This window comes from Petromyzon marinus, unplaced genomic scaffold, assembly GCF_048934315.1.
Source record: "Petromyzon marinus isolate PM22_M1 ecotype Great Lakes invasive population unplaced genomic scaffold, UKy_Petmar_22M1.pri1.0 PM_G_Scaffold_11, whole genome shotgun sequence".
Lineage (NCBI taxonomy): Eukaryota > Metazoa > Chordata > Hyperoartia > Petromyzontiformes > Petromyzontidae > Petromyzon > Petromyzon marinus.
This window is the reverse complement of record NW_027422662.1, coordinates 1156386-1174181: the sequence shown is the minus strand read 5'-3', so window position 1 is coordinate 1174181 and position 17796 is coordinate 1156386. Positions and strand designations below refer to the sequence as shown.

Genomic DNA, 17796 nt, shown 5'->3' with positions numbered 1-17796 from the left:
GTCGTCCGTGCCGGCCCGCGAGCGAGCCGGCCCCTCCTCCGTCACGATCTCCACATCGCCACGGGGGCCGCCCCCCCGTTCGTCGTCTTCGTCGGAGCGCGGCGGCCTCCACCGGGCCGGCGCCGCGACATCTCCCGGCGCCCCACGGAGCCCGTCGACGAGCACCTGCCCCCCCGCCTCCTCCTCCCCCCCCCGCCGCCGCTCGCCCGCGTGAGCGGTTGCCCCCGCCATCGCCGCCGCCACCGCCGTTGCTGGCGTTGGGATCAGATCGTGTGAGACGCCGCGGTGGCTGGGAGATGTTGACTACCTCGCTTGGTATGCGGGAGGTCGTGGGTTCAATCCCGACTCTCTCTTCCGTGGGTCACGTGGATTCTTCTCCACATTTAGAATCGATAACCCAGGTTTTTTTCTTGGTTTAGGTCGTGTAAATGTGTAGATGTTGTGTCATTAAAACCCACAACCACCCGGCACAGCCAACTAGTAAGGGTTGTCACGTAAACAGAACGTGGCCAATTCGTCACTAGTACAGCACTAGTATGTAGTGTATAATGTAGTGTATAGTGTAGTGTATAGTCGTGTAATGTATAATGTAGTGTAGTGTATAATGTAGTGTATAGTGTAGTGTACTAGTACAGCACACCGGTTGTGTGTTGGAGAGCCAAGCCACAACATTTACAGTCTGAGTACCGTGACGTTTCACCAGTAAATACAACCAGATTCATCAGGCGACAGCCAGATTTGTGGAGAAGTCCTCCACCTGCTACGTTCCTTATATAGAGGCGTAGATGTGGTGACCACACTTCTGCGCTCTTGCGCAAAGTGGGGGGGGGGGGGGGATTACTGAGTCAACCTAAGAGCCTACGCGTTAAACTGATATAAATATGGCGTTGAACCCACCAGCCAACCGACATTGAGCAAGGTTTGTCACCTAAATCGATGGTTTAGAGTGTATGGCTTGCGAGAAATGTCCACTTCGTTGAGCTATCGTTTGTGGCCACGTCGCTGTGAACTCCCAGGCGGTGTACGTGCCGGGCGGTGTACACCCTGTGCCACCCTGCGCCACCCTGCGCCACCCTGTGCCACGCTACCATCCGATATTGGGAAGCCGCTGGAGCCGCTGGAGCTACGCAATTTTAAATCATCATCATCATCATCTAGATTGACAAACTAAATTCTTGAGAACTCCTCTTTGTGTATAGGTTGCTGTCCTTCCTGCGCACCTCCGATTAGCACGGAAGGCTACGTACGGTGCGAAAGAAGTTCAACATACATACATAGACTCACACAGAGACCCATATACTCGCAGAGACCCACAGAGACCCGTAGTTTGACGTCCTTCCCCCGCACCTCCGATTAGCACGGCTGGCTACGTACGTTGCGTTCAACGCACACGCACGTGCGCGCAAACGCACGAGGGGGGGTTGGAGGGGAGGAGGCGTCTCACCCCTGCGAGATCTCCATCTGCAGCTGCGACGCCTGCGCCATCGCCTTCATCCACACGCGCATTTCCTCCAGCGAGTCGGCGGCGAAGTAGTAGGTGCGCATGCCAGCGTGCCGCGCCTGCCACGGCACACGAGTCAAGTGGCGCCCCCCCCCCCCCCTGCCGGCTTCTCGTGCCTCTGGCTCGGAGGCCCAGCCTATGGAGGGAGGGGGGGGGGAGAATAGAGGAGGTGGGCACGCACGCACGCAGGTAGGCAGGCACGCACGCAGGTCAGCTGCATTATAACCCAGCCAGCTGCATTATAACCCAGCCAGCTGCGTTATAACCCGTTCAGCTGCATTATAACCCGACCAGCTGCATTATAACCCAGTCAGCTGCATTATAACCCAGCCAGCTGCGTTATAACCCGTTCAGCTGCATTATAACTCAGTCAGCTGCATTATAACCCAGTCAGCTGCACTATAACCCAGTCAGCTGCATTATAACCCGACCAGCTGCATTATAACCCAGTCAGCTGCATTATAACCCGACCAGCTGCATTATAACTCAGTCAGCTGCATTATAACCCGACCAGCTGCATTATAACCCAGTCAGCTGCGTTATAACCCAGTCAGCTGCATTATAACCCAGTCAGCTGCGTTATAACCCAGTCAGCTGCATTATAACCCAGTCAGCTGCGTTATAACCCAGTCAGCTGCATTATAACCCAGTCAGCTGCATTATAACCCAGTCAGCTGCATTATAACCCAGTCAGCTACGTTATAACCCAGTCATCTGCATTATAACCCAGTCAGCTGCATTATAACCCAGTCAGCTGCATTATAACGCAGTCAGCTGCATTATAACCCAGTCAGCTGCATTATAACCCAGTCAGCTACGTTATAACCCAGTCAGCTGCATTATAACCCAGTCAGCTACGTTATAACCCGGTCAGCTGCATTATAACCCAGTCAGCTACGTTATAACCCAGTCAGCTACGTTATAACCCAGTCAGCTGCATTATAACCCAGTCAGCTACGTTATAACCCAGTCATCTGCATTATAACCCAGTCAGCTGCATTATAACCCGTCCAGCTGCATTATAACCAAGTCAACTGCATTATAACCCGACCAGCTGCATTATAACCCAGTCAGCTGCGTTATAACCCAGTCAACTGCATTATAACCCAGTCAGCTGCGTTATAACCCAGTCAGCTGCATTATAACCCAGTCAGATGCATTATAACCCAGTCAGCTGCATTATAACCCAGTCAGCTACGTTATAACCCAGTCAGCTGCATTATAACCCGCGTTATAACCCAGTCAGCTGCACTATAACCCAGTCAGCTGCGTTATAACCCAGTCAGCTGCACTATAACCCAGTCAGCTACGTTATAACCCGTTCAGCTGCATTATAACCCGACCAGCTGCATTATAACCCAGTCAGCTGCATTATAACCCAGCCAGCTGCGTTATAACCCGTTCAGCTGCATTATAACTCAGTCAGCTGCATTATAACCCGACCAGCTGCATTATAACCCAGTCAGCTGCATTATAACCTGACCAGCTGCATTATAACTCAGTCAGCTGCATTAAAACCCGACCAGCTGCATTATAACCCAGTCAGCTGCGTTATAACCCAGTCAGCTGCATTATAACCCAGTCAGCTGCGTTATAACCCAGTCAGCTGCATTATAACCCAGTCAGCTGCGTTATAACCCAGTCAGCTGCATTATAACCCAGTCAGCTGCATTATAACCCAGTCAGCTGCATTATAACCCAGTCAGCTACGTTATAACCCAGTCATCTGCATTATAACCCAGTCAGCTCCATTATAACCCAGTCAGCTGCATTATAACCCAGTCAGCTGCATTATAACCCAGTCAGCTGCATTATAACCCAGTCAGCTACGTTATAACCCAGTCAGCTGCATTATAACCCAGTCAGCTACGTTATAACCCAGTCAGCTGCATTATAACCCAGTCAGCTACGTTATAACCCAGTCATCTGCATTATAACCCAGTCAGCTGCATTATAACCCGTCCAGCTGCATTATAACCAAGTCAACTGCATTATAACCCGACCAGCTGCATTATAACCCAGTCAGCTGCGTTATAACCCAGTCAAATGCATTATAACCCAGTCAGCTGCGTTATAACCCAGTCAGCTGCATTATAACCCAGTCAGATGCATTATAACCCAGTCAGCTGCATTATAACCCAGTCAGCTACGTTATAACCCAGTCAGCTGCATTATAACCCGCGTTATAACCCAGTCAGCTGCACTATAACCCAGTCAGCTGCGTTATAACCCAGTCAGCTGCACTATAACCCAGTCAGCTACGTTATAACCAAGTCAGATGCATTATAACCCAGTCAGCTGCATTATAATCTGGTCAGCTGCATTATAACCCGGCCGGACTTTACGTCGTGAACTCCGTCGCGATTGTATTTCCCGTTTTTGCCTGCATTGCTTTGATGCATTCGAAGTAACGGTGAAGTGTAACTTCACTGTTGCAGTTGTATTCGTCTGGCCTTTAACTTATGAGATAAAAAAATACATACTTTGCGTGAATGCGTGTGCGTGCGCGAACACAAACATCGCACGCGTGTACAAAAGTGCGAATTTGTTCGCATACAAATGAGGCTTTCCAGAGCACGAAAATTACATCGTAAATAAATATTCATTAATGTCATCGATTCATCAATGAAAGCCCATTAAAATAGCCATTGTTATCAACTCCTCGTTTTGCCAATCCACTGCCAGATGAAGCCCTCCTCATGCCGTGTCAGCCACGGGGGTTGTTTGGCCATACTTCACCGCTCTGGAAAGCCTCACCCCAGCGATTCTCCGAAACTCCATTCCTCAGGAGGGTCCCTGCCCCCCGACCTGATTGGCCAACAGCTTCCTCTCGAGTAGCTTTGCATTTTTTATTGTTTTAGCCCCGTGCGACGACGTGCAGGTCAGCTCGTTTTATAAAAAGAAAATTCGACGCGAGTATTTTCTCCCGTCGGCTTTCCCCCTCGTCTTATAAAGGTTTCATTTCTTTTTTAATCGACGTACGGCAACGTCAATAATTTCCGCTTTTGAAAAAAAATCGTCGCCGGTTTTTGAACTCCTTTGGAGACGAGAGAGAGCGGCATCCGCCAGCAGGAGCCCACCGCGGAAGCGCTCAGGCGTGTCCGGAGAACGCCACGAGGAAGGAGGCGTCCCAGAACCACTCCCGAGATCCAACGCCCATGGCGACCGCACGGAAATTTTTATCTGAAAAGCCGAGGAGCTGTTTTGGGCTAAAAACAAAACGCGGCAAGAACCCCCCCCCCCCCCCGTCCATCCCCAAGTCCCCGCGACCCCGAGCCCAGCCATGCGGGCGCGTACCTTTGTCCGGCGAGCGAAGCCGCCTTGCGAGCGAGCGGCTCACGAGGTCGGAGTGAAAGGAGCGACAGTCCAGCCGAGAAGACACCCAGAGAGGCACGGAGAGGAGGAAGAGGCGTTTCCAGAGTTCCCAGGGGGTCACGCGGCACGGGGGGGGGGGGGGGGGAACACATTGACGACGGCGACGCACGCACAAGCAGCCACGCGCATCACACCCAGTCCCCGCATTGCACCCAGTCCCCGCATCGCACCCAGTCCCCGCATCGCACCCAGACCCCCCCGCACCGTCTCACCGCACAGCGGCGTTTTCTCAAACTCGCGCGCTGTACGGGGCATAGCAGCTGCAGCAGCTGGCTGCGGCACGGAGACCATGCAGGAAAGGTAATTTCTGAAAGTGCGCGGAGGGGGGGGGGGCAAACCGACGTCGCCTCGGTGGCCGTGCCGTTACTACCACGTGCGTCGAGACGCAGCGTCGCTTTGTGAGCAAGCCGCAACGCCGATCGTTAGAACAGTCTAGACGTGTGGCGTGGGGTGGGGGTGATGGAGCTATCCATAATTTCTCAACGTCCACTTTGAACGAAGCAGATGGTGCGTGGTGATTACTGCGGTTAATACCACACACACACGCACACGTTAATACCACACACGCGCGCACACACGCTAGTACGTCGCGCATCATGCCTTCTACGTGAGCGAGGGGACGGCGTGAGCGGCGTAGCGGGCAAGCGGTCGCACCCCCCGCACCCTCCACCCGAGGCCCCCACCCCTGCCCACCTGAGCAGGGCGTTAGTGAGCGCGCGGCAGGGAAATCCGTTAGTGGGCGGGCAGTCGAAAGTTAGCGAGCCGAAAACCCCCCCCCCCCCCCCCCCCCCGTGCAACGACGAGCACTCTGCACATTCACGTCATGTCGCATCCGAGAACACAAAGCACACGTGACCAGCGGCCACTTAAAATGATGGTGAATATTATTGTTGTGATGACAATCACAAAAACGAGAGTGTGCGGGCGTTCGTCAATCCGCCGCGGGATGAAAGGCTCCCCCCCCCCACTGCCACCCCCCACGTGCCGCGGTCGTTGTCTCGGTGACCGTACTTCACCGCGACGGTTGGTGACGCGAGTGAGCGGCGGTGACCCGGCGCCGTGGGCCCCCCGCGTGCGAGCGGAAGGGGGCATCCCGGCACACGACGAGGGTGTGGGTGGCTGGCACCACGCCCGGCCGTCTTCGTCTCCCCAGTGGCGATGTTTACACGCCGCACCGCCAGGCCCGCCCGCTAGGCCCCGCCCGCCAGGCCCGCCCGCTAGGCCCACTCGCTTGTCCACCGTACCTTGAAGGCGAACTTGCGGTTGATTTTATCGTCGGCTTCCACCGGATTCACCTGGAAGCTGGGCAGGGAGATGCTGCCCAGGACACCCTCCTCCTTGTTGTCTGCGCTCCCCCACGGCAGGGGGCCACGGGGCGGGTGGGGGGGGCAGAGTCAGCATGGTTGGGAGGGCAGGGGGGGGGGACAGCGAGCCCGTTGCCAGGGAGCTCCCGTGGCGCGGGGCGGAACGTCGGACATCGAGGCCCCAGCGACGGCACGACGGCGGAGCGACCGGGCCCGCCCACTCGTGGCGACTCGGCTCCCGGCACGTCACAAGTAACCGGGATAACGAGGTGGTAAGGGCTCGGGTTGAGAGGTCAGGGGTCAGAGTGCACCACTCACCTTTGTAGTAGAACAGGCAGAAGTCGGACAGCACGAACCAACGCTGCTTCCACAGCTTCATCCCCGTGCTGTCCTGTGGTGCCGACAGCCACACAGCCACTGCGTTAGGACGAGACTCCTCTATGTGAGTCTATGCGTCTCTGTGTGATGAGTCTGTGGGTCTCTGTGAGTCTGTGGGTCTCTGTGTGAGTCTGTGGGTGTCTTTGAGTCTGTGGGTCTTTATGCAAGTCTGTGGGTCTCTGTGTGATGAGTCTGTGGGTCTCTGTGTGATGAGTCTGTGGGTCTGTGTGAGTCTGTGGGTCTCTGAGTGAGTCTATGCGTCTCTGTGTGATGAGTCTGTGGGTCTCTGTGAGTCTGTGCATCTCTGTGTGAGTCTGTGGGTCTCTGTGTGAGTCTGTGGGTGTCTTTGAGTCTGTGGGTCTTTATGCAAGTCTGTGGGTCTCTGTGTGATGAGTCTGTGGGTCTGTGTGAGTCTGTGGGTCTCTGAGTGAGTCTGTGGGTCTCTGTGTGATGAGTCTGTGGGTCTCTGTGAGTCTGTGGGTCTCTGTGAGTCTGTGGGTCTTTATGCAAGTCTGTGGGTCTCTGTGTGATGAGTCTGTGGGTCTCTGTGTGATGAGTCTGTGGGTCTGTGTGAGTCTGTGGGTCTCTGAGTGAGTCTATGCGTCTCTGTGTGATGAGTTTGTGGGTCTCTGTGAGTCTGTGGGTCTCTGTGTGAGTCTGTGGGTCTCAGTGAGTCTGTGGGTCTTTATGCAAGTCTGTGGGTCTCTGTGTGATGAGTCTGTGGGTCTGTGTGAGTCTGTGGGTCTCTGTGTGAGTCTGTGGGTCTCTGTGTGAGTCTGTGGGTCTCTGTGTGATGAGTCTGTGGGTCTCTGTGAGTCTGTGGGTCTCTGTGTGAGTCTGTGGGTCTCTGTGAGTCTGTGGGTCTTTGTGCAAGTCTGTGGGTCTCTGTGTGATGAGTCTGTGGGTCTGTGTGAGTCTGTGGGTCTCTGTGTGAGTCTATGCGTCTCTGTGTGATGAGTCTGTGGGTCTCTGTGAGTCTGTGGGTCTCTGTGTGAGTCTGTGGGTCTCTGTGTGATGAGTCTGTGGGTCTCTGTGAGTCTGTGGGTCTTTATGCAAGTCTGTGGGTCTCTGTGTGATTAGTCTGTGGGTCTGTGTGAGTCTGTGAGTCTCTGTGTGAGTGTATGCGTCTCTGTGTGATTGGTCTGTGGGTCTCTGTGAGTCTGTGGGTCTCTGTGTGAGTCTGTGGTTGAGCAATAGGGAGCCATCCCTTGACCGCACCCGGGCATCGATCAGCCTCCCATTATATCTGTACCATATGGAGATTCTCCCGGTACAGCTATTGAAGGCTTCACGAACTACGTGGTCAAAATAGATGCTAAATAATGTGGGAGCCAGAGGACATCCCTGTCGCACCCCAAGGTGTACAGGGAATGGCTCTGACTCCCGGCCACGTAGTTTTACCCGGGCCCGCTCACCATCATGAAGGTCCTTAATGATCGTGAGCAGAGGGTCAGGTACTCCAAAAGCACGAAGAACGACCCAGAGCCCAGGCCTACTGATGGTATCATAGGCCTTGACCAGGTCAATAAAGCAGAGATGTAGGTCTTGTTGGAATTCCCTACACCTCTGCTGTAGCAGACGGACAGAAAATATGGCATCTGTGCAGGACCGCCCTTTCCTGAAACCGCATTGCGGCTCCGCAAGCCTCTCCTCAGCGTGCCTGGCAAGGCGATGCTGAATAATCCTTGCCAGGACCTTTCCCGGCACACTGAGGAGTGAGATGCCCCTGTAGTTGTTACAGTCTGTGCGGTTCCCCTTCTTAAAGAGGGGAACCACCAGGACATCTTTCCAATCCTGCGGAACCCGTCCAGTGGTCCAGACCGTTGTTATGATGTCATATAGGACAGTCTGTGCACAAACGCCACCCTCCCTCAGCATTTCGCTTGGGAGATCATCTCTGCCCGCTGCCTTTCCTGGTCTCAGACTCCGGATCGCCTTCAGTACTTCCTCAACAGATGGCACCTCAGCCAGCCACTCACAGGGGGTGACTTCTTCCAATATTTGAGGCACCGCAGCCTCAGCAGGGTCATCCTCACTTTGTGCCACGATGTTTTCCTGGCTGAGGGATTTTCCCTCCCCCAGGACCTCACAGAAATGCTCAGAAAATCTGCAAACCTGTTCCTGGGGGTCGGAGATTGGATCACCATTTTTTCCCCTAATGATGGTAATAGGTGTGGCACTGCAGGTTACTTTTTTGATGGAGTTATATACACACACACACGTGTACACACACACACGTGTACACACACACGCGTGTACACACACACACGTGTACACACACGCGTGTACACACACACGTGTACACATACGCACGCGTGTACACACACGTGTACACACACACGCGTGTACACACACACACATGTACACACACGCGTGTACACACACGTGTACACACACAGGTGTACACACACACGTGTAAACATACACGCGTGTACACACGCACGCGTGTACACACACACACGTGTGCACACACACACGTAGACACACACACGTAGACACACAACAACCGCCATTCGCCACTAAGTGGCGGTGACGTCACCACGACGCTTGTGCCAGGCCATGTGCACCTTGAGGCTGCAGTCACGGGAAGTGGGGAAGGACGTCTTGGACGAGTGTGATCCTTCTACAGATGTCTCTGCATTTTTCGAAGCCATTTTTTTCTTCGGATATCTCGGGATTTTGTTTGACTCTCCAGATTTCTCAGGAGTTTCGCAGACTGTATCCAAGACATTTCAGATATAGTCTCTAGATTTCCCAATATTCTTTTTCTTACCAAAGCTCTCCGATTTCCTGCAGATTTCTCTTTGCCATACTATCTCCAGATTTCTCGATTAACAAACAAAAAAATATTCTCAAGAATTGCCAGTTACTTTTGCATCCAGATTTCACACATTTTCGAAAGTTAATCCACAGCTGAAAAAAAACATGTAGCAGGAACACTTAGTAAACGTCACAACGTTTATGCTCTCGTGGGGGCTGACGCCCTGCTCCCCGTGAGAGGGCGGGATGCCCCCCCCCCCAGCTGCTTAGCCCTTGTGTCAGCACAGCGACCGGCCTCGAGTGGTTATTTATTAACTCGCTGGCAGCCGCAGAAACTCCGCAGCTGTACGGATACTCATTAGTTTGCGCTCTCGGGATAACCACCCAGTTTCAGTTTCATTTATTTGGTGTATAGCCCTGTGAGCCATTCGGCTCTTGAATCGGGTGCAACCGCAACAAACAAAAAACAAAAACGCGAACAAGAAAACATCTTAAAGTGACTTTGTGACTTTGTGCAAACAGAAAATCCTGGAAAAAAAATCCTGAAAAAGCACCGTACACCAACGCTGTGTGCAAAAATCCCATCATTCTAACTCCGTACTACAACAAACATGGCCAAACCAAACCCACTAATTTATATCACCCACACATGGCAGTGTGCCAATCGCTGTTCCACCACTCTTCACACACACACGCACAACGCGTCGACCATCAATCTAGTACCAAGGTTTTATTCCCGGCGTGAATAGTGAACCCCTGTTTATGCCCCCCCCCCCCCCCCCCCCAGCGAACACTCCACGGATCTCGCCTAGCCTCTTATTTCCCACCCTTCGCGATGTGCGACTATTCTCAGGCTAGGGCTAACGGCAAACAGGGCTGAATTGAAGCAATTGGCGGGACCCCGGGGGTCTCATCACTGCCCCAGGGTGGGAAAAACCATGTAGCGACACGAGTCTTGCCTTACCGACAACAAAACTAGTGGTCAATCGATTGGCCTCGTTGAGAGCTACTCGGGGCACTAAGTTTCGTAAAAAGTTGAAAAATTACATAAACACGTTAAATTCACTGCGGGCGCGGGCTCGCCTTGGCATAGAAGCTGAGGATCGATGGCTGACCGGAGGGCGGACTGAAAAATTATAATTATTGACCTGATTTTTGCGGGACCCCGGGGTCACGCCAAATGATGAAATTGACCAACTGAACGATCACTCACCTCGCGCGGTGGAAGTTGTGGAGGACGGTGGGCAGCGAAGACTCTGCCTGGGCGATGGTTCGCAGCTGCACCCAATGGGCGTCAGGCGGACGCTGAGGGCGGCTGGGATTCAGCGCGGCTCCAGGTGAACTCTGAACTCAATTTGCTCTCTCCCTCCCCTCTTATCTTCTCAAAGCCCGTTAATCCCCAGGTGACATGATGTCATCTTGCGCGTCCAATCGAGTTATTTTTACGTGTCCCACCCATCACTACCTCCTCCTACCAACCCTCCAGTTGCTAAACCTCGATCCTCCACTCTGCTCACAGACATATACACATTCTTTGTGCTTTCAAGACAAAATACCAAGATCCCCCGTGTAGCCTGCAACAGACTGCCGGGGCAAGTGCTGTTAGAGAGCACCTATGAAGGTCGGCCCCTGCACACGAGCCGGTTGGGTGGCCAACACCACGCCCGGCCGCCTTTGTCTCCCCAGTGGTGATGTTTAAGACACCGCACCAGGTACTCATTTGAGGCTGAGTCTATCTAAGGGAGGACCCAGGATCGGTGCAGATAATTCGTCACCGATGTTGGCGAAATCGAACTCCGGTTGCCTGGGATCGTGGCTAAGTGCGCTAACCACTGCGCCATCACTCCCCCACATGTAGATAGACAAAGGTCCCCCGTGTAACATGTAACAGACTGTAGGGGCAAATGCTGTTAGCGACAAGCACCTATGAAGGTTGGAACGGCACACGAGGGGGGGGGGGGGGTAGGTGGACAGCTTTTGTTTCACACGCACGCACACACACACACCACCACTCTGTAACGTTTGACGGTTTGAACATTTGACTCCGCTTTTAATGCTCCTATTATTCTTCACAGAATCTTTGAAGAAGAGCACACGCGTGTGTGGGTGTTTGTGCGTGTATCTGTGTGTGTGTCTGTGTGTGTGGGTGTCTGTGTATGCCCTGTGTGTGTGTGTGCGTGTGTGTCTGTGTGTGGGGAGCGATAGTGTAGCGGTTAGCGCGCTGTGCTATGAACCTGGCGACCCGGGTTCGATTCCCGCTTACGGCCAACACCAGTGACGATTATCTGAACCGGTCCCGGGCCTCCCCTAGGTCGACTAAGCCTCAAATGAGTACCTGGTGCAGTGTGTAAACATCGCCACTAGGGAGACAAAGGCGGTCGGGCGTGGTGCTGGCCACCCACCCCCTCGTGTACCGTTCCGGCCTTCATAGGTGCTCGCTAACAGCACTTGCCCCTACAGTTTGTTACAGGCTATTTGGGGGATCTTTGTCTTTGTCTGTGTGTGTGTGGGGGGCCTTAGAAGAGCCACACCCTGTTGTTTGGCAGTCTGCTGCCCTGAGTAGAGAACTGTCCACCCCTCATGGTGGCAGGAGCCAGAACCGGTCCACCAGACCTCCTGAATGCCACAGAGATCCAGGCGGTACCGGTTCAGCTCCCGACAGAGGAGTGGCAGCTCTTCTCCGCAGTGAGTGGTCGAACATTCCACGTGGCCATCCGTAGTGGCTTTTCCTTGTTTTTGGAGGAGCCCCGAGGGTAGAGATTCAATCTCCTGGCTCCGCCAATTGGGGTTTGGCCAGGAGATGTCATAGACGCCTGTCCCCCCAGGGCCTCCGGCACAAGCTTATTAGTTACATATTTCAGTTTAACTCGTGGTTTAGTGGTAATTAATTGAAGGTGGAGGGGTTACCAGCCCCTCGCACCCGTCCAGAGCCCCCATTAAGCCACTGTGCTGGACACAGACGCCATGAGGGGAGGAGCCAATCGGAATTGGCCCTCCCCCCACAGCACTGTCCACGACAGAGTTGCCCGTCCGGCACCGCGAGGAGGTAGGGGGCGTGGGAGCGTGGCGGTGAGGTGTGGGAAGCTGTAAGCCCCAGGCTACTTTGGGCTCGCCTTCCCATCAACCGGAGGTGAGGAGTGGTGGTCGTGGTTACTTATGCCCCCACCGAAGACGAACATCCGTGGAGGGATGCAGGCAAAGCCGATGAGTCATATGCCTTCTATGACCTCCTGTCACAGGTGCTGGCTAAAGCGGCACCTCGGGATAGAGTCATCATGTTGGGTGACTTCAATGCCCGAGTTGGCCATGATGCTGGCACCTGGTCTGGAGTGATTGGAGAGCATGGGCCAGATCAGCTCAATAACAACGGTAGGAGGCTGCTAGATTTTTGTGCAGCCCATGGGCTTGTATGCATGCCGGGTCCAAGCAAGAGCATCTGCTGGACTACATAGTGATGGACCAGCGGACACCAGGACCGACCGTGGAGCTGATCTGCCCTCTGACCATCGACTAGTCATCTGTAAGATGCGCCTACCATTCTTCCACTCCGGTGGTGGGTGTACACCCAGGACCCCATTCCAACCTAAAGTGGCCTGGTCTCAGTTATCTGATGAAAGTTGCAAGTGAGAATTTCATCATCGCGTCTGGCAGGGATTGGCATTGTCCCCGAGTCTTCCTGATGTCGAGGGTAAATGGGCGACGTTTAGGACTGTGACTCATGCAGCTGGAATGGCTGCTTTGGGTACGCGGTCCAGATCTCCCCAGAGACCCTGGCTGACAGAGGAGGTGTTCAGGATGGTTGATAAACAGTGACAAGCCCACTGTTATTGGCAACAGAATTCCACGTCAGAGAATGAGGAGGCTTACCGCAGCCTTCGCTCGGAGGTTCGGAGAGCCGTGAGGCGCTGCAAGGATGGGTGGTGGTCGCGGGTTGCTGAGGAGATGGAGCCTGCCTCAGTGGCCCACGATCACAAATCCCTATTTAACGCCATCAAAAAAGTAACCTGCAGCGCCACACCTATTACCATCATTAGGGGAAAAAAACGGTGATCCAATCTCCGACCCCCAGGAACAGGTTTGCAGATTTTCTGAGCATTTCTGTGAGGTCCTGGGGGAGGGAAAATGTGGGGGCTACCGTCACTTAATTGTCGGGGCCGTTGCCCAAAGACTCCCCCGTTCCACTCATACCGCTACCCCCCGGCTGCTCTGTCAGGTCCAGACTACCGATCCCTAACGTCTCGCCCCCCTGTACCTCTGCCTGGGATGTCGACCGCGTTTGTGTAGCTTAATTAGCGGCTCGTACGCTTTACGCTCGCGATGCGCTACCCTTTTCAACGGCAGCGTGTCGCGGTGAGCGCGCTCGCAAAGTAAAACCCCGTCCTGCACGGGAATAAACAGGCGCGGCGCGCCCCCGTGGGATTCCCTCCCACCCACACTCCACGCGCTTAAGCAAAAACAAAACGCCGCGATTACTTTGCTCCGATTTAACGGGCTGTTTACACAGCTGCGTATTCGCACACGCCAGGCGCTTAATTCACTATTAGACAATAGCGCGAGTGCGCGCCCGCCACCCCGCCACCCCGTCACACAGGCGCGCGAGCGCAAAGCGAGCGCTGGGCACCACCGAAGATATTCGTGTAGGTACGTGCGCGCTGAACGATACTGTAAACGATCGTACAGGTACCGGCACTAAGCACGTTCTACTCCCTTATTCGCTGCAAACAGCCGCGTATGCGCACGAACACACAACACTCTGTACACACTTGTACTGGTATGCGAACACCAAACACTCCGTCTCCCTCCTCGCACTCACAGTGACCACGACAGCTTTATCCTATTAGTGGTTTTATTCCCCGCGAGTATCGAACTAGACTGTGTGTGTCAGTACGGACCAGCAGGACAGGTCTAACCTATCTCGCTACTGCCTGATACTTAATGGACATGTCTGCCCTCTATTTTCTCTCCGAATTTCGTCCCTTTGTCTTACCTCTCTCCCTCGTACTTACGGTCCGACCTCGCAGCGATGGAGGTCGCGGATAGATGATGCTGTAAACAGAATCTGGCTGTTCTCTGCCCCGTCACCTGACTGCGAGTAACAGTCAGGTGACGGCTCCGCGATCCCTCCCTCCTGTTGATCTCCAGTCAAATGAAAATGGCCCCGTGCTTCCCCAAAGCGTCCCTTTTTATGCTCCTTTCAAAGCCACCGCACCGCCCATCCGCGGTGCATCACGGTCAGGCCGTTAATCCGTGGTGCATCATGGGTAGGGCCGTTAATCCGCGGTGCATCATGGGTAGAGACGCTAGCCCGCGGTGCACCATGGGTAGAGACGCTTAACCCATGCTGCCCCGCTCCCCACCTGTCTGCTGATCCGTGTGTGTCTTGGGCATCTCCTCACTGCGGTTCTCAGTGGGTTCGCCGTGGTCATTTAATTCTAAGTTAAGCCACGGCGCCGCAGTGCCATTTGGCCTGGGGGGGGGGGGGTGCCTGCCAATTCCCTGACCCTGAGAAACCGTGGAGCACCCCCACGAGGGGGCCTCTCGGGTAAAAACTGAGGGCAGGTGCCCCCCTCCCCTCCCTCCCCATGAGGCCCTACTTGAGTGTGTGTGTTTAGGTGGGGGGGGGGGGGGTGGCGGGGGAAGTGCTGTGATGGGAGCCGGGTGGCTTCTCGGTCGCAGCAGATGGCCCGATGGCTGGCGCAGCTGCAGGAGTACAACCTGCAAATCGAGTACTGTGCTGGGCGTACGCGCACCAACACGGACGCCTTGTCGAGGCGGCCCACGGTGTGCGCCGAGACAAGGGTGGAGGAAGCTTGCCCGTGCTTCACGGGGGGCCGTTGTCGGCAGGTGGTTTGACCCCCAGGAGCGCACCGAGACTAACCCTTCTCTGGTGAGAGGCAGTGCAGTATGTGCCAAAGAGACCACTCGGCGGACACGGAGCCCACACCCCGGGGCCCGACGGGTCGCTCAACCCCACCCGATCGGATCCAGGAGGACGTCGGCTGCGCCTTCCCGAGCCTGGACGACAAGCAGCTGAGGCGGATCCAGCTTCGGGATCCAGATCTGGCGACGGTGGAGGCGGCCCTACGGGAGAAAGAGGACACCCTACCGGGGCCCTGGAGTGGTTTGTATGCCCGATTGTGCGTGCAGAACGGGGTGGTATGGGAGCTAACCGAAGCCGGCCAGCCGGAATGCATCTGCGTGCCCGCCCAGGTGCGACCCCAGCTGCTGAGACTAATGCACGACCACCCGCTCGGGGGCCATGATGGAGAACGGCGCACTCGTGAAACCCTGCGCCGCCAGTATCTCTGGCCCAAGTTGGCACAAGACGTGGCCTGCCTGGGTGCAGGGCTGCCGCGCGTGTCAGCAATGCGGGCCGAAACCGGCGCGATACCAGGTATCCCTGAGGCCGTTCCACGTCAGCCAGATGAACTAGTTGGTCAGGATCGACCTGCAGGGGCCATTTCCGCGATCCCACCGGGGCAACCAATATATTCTCGTAGCGGTGGAGTACTTCACACGCTATCCCGTAGCAGTAGCCATCCCCGATAAGACAGCCCTCGTAGTAGCCCAAGCGATCGTGGAACACTACGTACTTAAGCACGGGATCCCCGAACGAGTCATTACTGACCAGGGTAGTGAGTTTGAGGCAGAGCTATTCCAGGCACTGTGCCGGGAGTTCGGGATCCAGAAGGACCGAACTACGGCGTATCACCCCCAGACAAATGGGATGGTAGAGAGAATGAACCAGACTCTAGCAGGGAAGCTTAAACGCGTGGCGGCCACGAATCAACGGGACTGTTACGAACACCTCCCCTATGCTCTGTTCGCCTACGCCACCACAGTACACACATCCACAGGACAGACCCCGCTCCTAATGATGTTTGGTCGCGAGTCTCACCTGCCTACAGATCTGCTGTTCGGTGTCCCTCCGCCGCAACGGGAGGAAGGGAGCCGCCCCGTGGAGCACTTGATGGGGACCCTGCGAGAAGCTAGGGTCCGTGCCTACCCGCAAGGCGAGACCGCACACCGGCGGCAGGAGCAGGGCGCCCGGCCCCGGATGGAGCCCCCTTTCTACTCGGCGGGCTCTAAGGTGTGGCTGCACACCCCTCGCGTCGGGGCCGGGCAGGTGGGGAAGTTAACCACCTACTGGCGGGGACCCTGGACGGTTGGGCGACAGATCTCCCCCTGGACAGTACTGATTCAGGGGGGAGAGAGGGGCCGGGAGATGGTAGTTAATGTTCGGCGATTAAAACCATGGAGGGCGGCCCCAGCGAGGGAGAACCCCGCCGTTCGAGGACCCCGAAACCCCGGGGTCCCCACACCCCCGATACCCAGGGGCCTCGCACGGTATATGGGCCCCACGGGGTCCCGGGCCCCAGGGGGTCCCGGCCCAAGCCAGGAGAGACGGGGACGGCGCCCCCTGAACCCTACCACCCCCGAGTTTGTCTCCCAGCCCGCAGGTAGCCAGGGCCAGAGGGAACCATTAAAGTGGAGAAGGAGACTGCCGCTGAAACCCCGAGAGACGGAGCCACCACCCCCGAGACACAGCCACGAGAGCCGGGCGAGTCCCGCAGACCCCGCGGTGCTACCTTGTAGGGTCAACCCAGGCGAGGTGCTCCAGTCAACCCAGGACGGGGACTGGCACCTTGGGGGGCTGTGTGGTGCCGCCGCAGCAGAGCCGCTCCAGCGGAGCCGTGCCCACTGCCGCGACGCCATCACCGAGGCCTCGGATTTCCCGCCACTCTCCCGGGGCCGGTGCCTTCTCAGACGTCCGCGTTTTGCCCACTGCACAGTCGTGAGGCCGCCGCAGCAGAGCCGCTCTGCCAAGGTCGTGCCCACCACCGTGAAGCCGCCACCGGGGGATGCCGACGCCGACGCGGAGCACCCTCGCCACCCCCCCCCCCCCGCACGAACGCACACATGCCCCACGTAGAGCCGGGAGGGGAGGTCACCCGGCCGACAGGTTTTTGTCCAGAAGTCCCTAGTGGGATCGAACTTCATGGTTTCCTGCGGCCGGGAAATTGGGCGATCTTCCCCCTGTAGCTGACATGCACTGCGGCGCCGCGACCTAATATTAAAGTGGCCTAGTCACGGCAAGGGCCATCGAGCCACCGCGAGTGGAACCACACACGCACAAGCACGGGTCAGTGGACTGGTAGCGGGAGAACAGAGAGCGGACGTCGGTGAGATCACTGCGGCGACGTCACCCGAGCTGGGATCCGGGTATCGAAAGGGTGGGAAAATCCGAGCCCCTGATTGGATGGGAGGCCAAGAGACCGAAACGGCGAAATTCCTTTGTTGTAGGTAGGATAAAGGGAGGGGGATTCAGGTAGCAAATCAGTTCTTCTTCAAGTTCATCGCGGTTCCAGGAGCAGCAGAGTAAGCCGTCCGAGGCGTCCGTGAGACGTACTCCAGCACCGCCAGGCTCGCCCCTCTACAGAGACAACTCGCCGCCTCGTCCCCTTACAGCGGTCAGCA

The 17796-nt window shown here is 55.9% G+C and overlaps 1 long non-coding RNA gene across 1 annotated transcript; it reads right to left on the bottom strand.

The window, feature by feature from the left end:
* Window positions 1-1476: 1476 nt before the first annotated feature.
* On the bottom strand, window positions 1477-6543 carry LOC142908993 (uncharacterized). Its single transcript, XR_012932051.1, has 3 exons — window positions 6499-6543; window positions 6121-6221; window positions 1477-1560 (listed from the first exon to the last, which is right to left on the bottom strand). It is a non-coding gene; the product is annotated as an uncharacterized LOC142908993 (long non-coding RNA).
* Window positions 6544-17796: the final 11253 nt, after the last annotated feature.